A 5,941-nucleotide genomic window follows, 5' to 3' on the forward strand; every position below is an offset into this window, starting at 1 on the left:
CCTCCATTCTGTAGCTACCATCGTACGAGACGAGGCTAGCTAGATTAATACGGCTAGACCTCTTTCCACCCTGAAACATTTGACTGCAAAAAGTGCAATCAGAATTGGGCATCCAAAATGAGCATTCACTTCACTCTCAATATGGCTCTCGGTGAAAATACGAGTAACGCCGCCAAGGTGGTGGTGGTGATGGTGACGGTGAGGACCGTCTAATGACAATGGTGATGATGATGATGAAGCCATCTCGCTCCCACGATGACCCCTAAACTATATCTGCGGTCAGATCCTTCCTCGGTCCGCTCTGCCGCTTTCTCTATGTCTCGGTAACGACCTCAATGAGCTGATTGCGTGCTCTCTCTGTTGCCATGGGGATGTTGCGGCGCGAGAGGGCCTGGACTGTGTGCATCCATAGGAACACCAGACAAAAAAGGAGCGAATGTATTGAATTGCTATAGCACAAATAATGGGAATTACATAAATTATGTGGATTTTCTTTAACGAAAGTGTGTCATACACCCATAAAAAACAGACATCCGACCACTGCAGAACTTTTCTTTGTCTGCTTATTTGGTGAATAGTTCTTCTGGCATTTTCGTTTAGGCGGCAATTGAATCGTTTCTACATGAGCATTTCCATTAAGACCACTACATCATCGCTCTAGCTGGTCATTAGCCGCCCCCGGTACAAACCCCCTGCAGAGCTATCACGGGCCTGGGCCTGAACCGAGAGAGCGACCCCTCCAGGGAACTCGGCTCAAGAGAATGTTGGCATTTCCTTATGACGCACAAACGCAGCAGTATTCCGCCGCAATTTACATTTGTCATTCAGAGAAGTAGGTAAACTTCCTAAAGGTATCATGGAGGCGTTTTTTTTCAATGGCACTATTACGCATTTTGTACGTAATGTTTTTCTTTCATTGACAAGCATTCAGAATAATCGGAATAATAGGCTACCAAATGTGTAGACGTGTGTTCAGGTAACAACGAACCACTGACCTCTCTCCAAGTCCCCCAATCCAACACAACCCCACCCACTAACTGACAAGTTGATGCAGTAATTGTCCTCTGATTGCTTCAAACATATATTGATATTCATCAGTAATTCCGCCATCGGAAACTCATCATTTAAGTCCAGACAGCGGATGTGTCACGCACTCACTCTCTTTTTCTCAGTGACCATCAGACAAAAGAATCATTTCAATAGAAAGCTACATGCTTCTGGAGGCGGAAACGTTGGGACAGGCCAATCAAACAGGTGTCTGAGTGTGCCGAATGTCGTCATTCTTTCCCGGTTGATTGCTTGTTTGTTTTGCCTACCGTTTACGTGACCTTTAACAAGTACAGCGGGGTACACTATACCACCCACAGCCCGGGATTGAGAGTGATAGCATGACATCGATGCAGATCAGAATATTACAGAGGAAAGAAAACATAGGAACGTCAGGGCATTTCATTTTTATTTGGCTGGATGTCAAAGATGTACTCATATTTTGCATGTGCCAACAGAAAATACCGGTATTAAAACACTGACAGGGTGATTTTGACAGTTTTTCCCTTCCGGTATTTATCCGCACCTTTGAATACTTAATTCATGCAGCATTGGCATGAAAAAAACAGACCCTTGGTCTGCAGTGTGAACATAGCAACATACTTTTCTGCAGAATAGAAAAGATGCAGTCTACAAAGATTCTCCCCAACACAAAGAAAACAAGATGGCTGCAAATAACCTTCAGACAAGTTCACTCAAACTCTGCCTCATTTTCAGTACATCTCATTCATTTGGCAGGCGCTTTTATCCAAAGCGACACACAAACAGTGCGTGTATAAGTACAGCAGATGATCAAGGAACTGAAGTGCAGAGTCCTAACAGTGTTGGTGCCTCTTTCCTCTCTCCGCTGCTCAAGCCTCAACAGTGTCCCTCAGAGGAGATTACAGAGAGGATCACGTGGGTCCTGCAAGGAAAACAAACATACGCTTCTCAAGCCCTCCATTTCTGTGTTACACTTGACAATTCCATGGCATCATTAGTGCCAACAATCACCAGCAGGAGCCCGGCTGCCTGGAGAAATAAACCTAGTGAGTTCCTCTAGTCTGTCTGCCCTATCTGAGCACTCCCTCCCCTGGCTGTTCCACCCTCTCCTCCCCCCCTCACCCCGCCTACTCCCTCTTCCTACCCCCCTCTTCCTCCCCACCCAGAAGCCATAGGCAATGCCCCCCTTCTCCCTCTTCTCTCTCCCCCTCTCCCATCCTTCCTCTCACCCCCCTCCTCTCCTCTCATTCCTCTCCTCTACACCCTCTCCTTCCTCTCACTCACTCGCTCCCTCCCTCTCCTTCCCTTTCCCTTCTCCTTGTCTCCCTCCCTCCCTCCCCCTTCTCCCTCCTCTCTCTCCTTCCGACCCTTCTCTCTCTCTTTCCCTCCCTACTCCCTCCCTCCCCCTTCTCCCTCCTCTCTCTCCTTCCGACCCTTCTCTCTCTCTTTCCCTCCCTACTCCTTCCCCCCTCTCACCCCCCCCCCTTCAACGCCATCTCCCGCTCGGCATCTGCAGTTTCCATGGCAACACTCTTCAATTAACCGCCGCACGGAGTCCCATTCTCATCACAAGCCAGGTGCTAATTGATGGCTGGATGGCACGAGGGCATGGCACCTGCTGCTGGAGGGTCTTCAGGACCACGTCAGCTGTGTCCATATCATCAGGGCTGAGCTGCAGTTCCAGTGCTGATGTGGTCGTCGTAGATGTTGTTGCAGTGCAGTCTCACAGTGAGAACCAATTCTTCAATACTGGTGCAGAGTCCAGAGGCTGTGTGTTGTCTTCCAGAAGGCAACGAACAAGCGGAGCCACTGAAACTGTCTTGTCTGTGGATCCGTGCAGTTTTACAGTTGGTGCTCTTGCTGCAGTTGAGCTGAGTCGAGATCCACAGCTGAGATTACCTTATTTTTTTACTGTCTCGTTACGGAACAGGCTGTACCCTCAGCACTAACCCCTGTAACACTGTTAGAGATGTTAGAGAGGTTAGAGATGTTAGAGATGGCCACTTCTAGTCTCTTATTTTCTAATTTTCTATATATTTTTTAGGGCATTTCTGCTGCATAGGGAAGAACAGGGAAGAATGGGAGACAATGTAAAGGAGAGAGAGAGTGTGTGTTTGTATATGTGTGTGTATGTGTGTATGTTTGCAGATGTGTTGTAGGCCCCCCTCTCCAGTTGGACAGAGTATGTACCCAGCTCCCCCGGCCCCCCTGAACCCCCCAGCCCCCTGACCCCCCACATAGAGCCACACCCAGCTTGTTAGCTCTCCAAACGACCCCACATAATGAGCTCTGCTCAACTGACAGACCCTGCTCATCTTTCCCCTTCCAATGCCTCGCAGCTTCAGATGGTCTCAATTAAAATTCGATGAGAAGATGGACTCAGACACAAGCAATGTTTGGGCCTGTCAACTGACAAGCAGCAATGCAGATGTAGTCGGTTTGGATGGCTTTAGTTTGGATGCTGTTTTTGTCATAGGACGCCGTTTCCCTTTATTAAACTTGTTTGTTTCCTCTGTGCCGAATTCCATATCTGTAAAACGCTGCTTACAATGACTGCAGTTTTTCCTCTAATGTTTTGATATCCTTTTAGAGCAAAACGAACGCTTGCTTTAAAACAGAGCCAGGGAAAGTAGTCCGTTTATCATTTTTTGAAGATTGCCTTTTTGCCCCAGTTCTATATTTAGAGGAACAAAACGTCGCCTTGGGCTTACATGTGACAGGCTTTACAACTAAAGAGCATCAATTCTGCTTTGTTCTTCCTGTAATGTATTCCAGTGTTTCTGCTCTGGTGGGAGTCAGGTATGGTGCTTTACAGAGAAAGATAAATCTTTACCTTGCTATAATGTTTCCTCATAACTGTCGTATAACAAATAAAATCTAGGAGTTTGTAAGACAATCTGTACTGGCAGACCCAAGAAGAACAACTCTCATTGTGTAATATAGATATGTTTTGTTTTTTAATTAGAAATAGGACACATTCATCTTGTGCTCTGAAAACTGTACATTTACAATAACATAAACTGAAAATGTTAATAGAACATAAAAAGGCAGAGGAAGATACAAATAGGATTCGATACAATTAACTCTGTGATAGATGAGGACAGGGAAAAGGGGAATTATTGGTACATACTGTCATGTAATACTGACATTGTTATCAAAAACACACTGTTACAGAAGACAGGAGGTTCAGTTACTCTGCAGCGGAGCGCTGCATTGAGTACAAACAGATATCCTAAAGCACAGTTTAGAGATATTCATAGGCTAGTATTCATCTACATCTGCTTTTTTGAATTACAATGATCTATCACAGAGCTCCCAATATGGAGTCTGCTCTTTCACTCAACACGCAGTCAAACCTCTATGGAATTAATTTCTTCAATCGCTAATAAAGATGCGTTATACAGGATTCTCATAAAGTATCTATATGATCTGTAAGTATGAGGAACATGTTATAAAATTCTTTAAAACATTTGTAAGAAAAAATGTGCCTGAATCTTGATAATCAGTCTTGCTTGAGCATCAAGCGGCCATCATATTCCACTGTTTCACACTTGATGGTTATTAAACACAAAGATGTGTTGAAGTCTTTAAAGTATCGCTGGCACCGCGGAAGTCACTTAGAGGGCTGGTGCCTCCCAGCTTCGTTCTAGGGTCTAGAGTTCTGCAAGGCCGGGCGGATGGAAACATGACGATGCTGAAGATGATTAAACGGTCCAATGGGATCCTCCCCTTTTTTTTGTTAGTTTTTTTCACGACGATAAGAAGCCTGCTCAGTGGGAAATAGGGCGGGTCTATAGGTCTGTGTCTGTCCCAGTCCCTTCATGTGCCAACAGCAAGTTCCCAGAATGCACTGCTCCTCCTTGGAAAGAGGCTAGGTTGTCCCTGGAGCCTGCGATGTGGTGAGGAAGGACAGCCATGAACGAGTAGGGCTTCCTTCACCAGCACCACTATCATCCTCACGTCTGTCCCGATGCTTTGCAGTCCTTGAGGAATTACCGTGCGATATTCTACCCATTATTTTGTAACCTTATGAAATCTCAGCAAACAGTACAAAAAAAACGTCAAATGACAAACAAAGTCGGGTGAGATGAAAAATAAAACATATCTCAAAACGCTCGAAAACGAAAAACAAAACACAGGTAATCACAATCATACCGATGATACTGATAAATGGCAATAATAATAATAATAATAATAATGTTCAGCTCTGTAAGTAAGCGTGGTCAAGCCTTGTCTTGCCGTGTTAAGTGTCCAACAAACAGTTTTCAGCCTCTCCTCCTCAGAAGCAGTTCCGGTGGGAAGCAACACAACCACAACCACAACACATGGGTTCACTACCGAGCCAGACCCCCAAGCCAGGGGCCTGAACGGGAGTCCTGTCTCAGGAAGTGAGCTGGGCGCTGCAACATCCTGCCTTGGAAGGGGTTTCTGGGCTGTCCGCAGCCAGCCAGTGCTGGACTGGTCCTCTGGACGAGGAAAGCCCGCTGTTTTCGAAGGGAATCAGAGAGATTGAAGCGCAGGCGTTGCCATGACAACATCTCCCAAGCCTGGGACGGAAGAGAATGGGGGAAAAAACTCTCGAACGGAATCGCAAAAAAAAAAAAAACGATCCAGAACCGATCCTTCTCCGCTGGAACCCACCCGTGATTCTAACCGACTGGCTTCTGACTTGCCAGTTTCCACTCATGGCCTCACCGGTGTTTCAAAAGTCAATGCTGAGAGTCACATAAGCACACCAGGTCAGCTAGCCTTTCCTCTTCTCGTTCCGAGGGTTGGAAAGACACATGGTTTCGCTCTTCCATCCTCCTGCCTTCTTCGATCAACGCTCTTCCCAGGCTGGCTCAACACCATCCCCACGTGGACACGTTCTCATCCCCCAAACCAACAGGTGACCGAGGTGAAGAAAAAGGAC

Source organism: Osmerus mordax, chromosome 18, assembly GCF_038355195.1.
Source record: "Osmerus mordax isolate fOsmMor3 chromosome 18, fOsmMor3.pri, whole genome shotgun sequence".
Lineage (NCBI taxonomy): Eukaryota > Metazoa > Chordata > Actinopteri > Osmeriformes > Osmeridae > Osmerus > Osmerus mordax.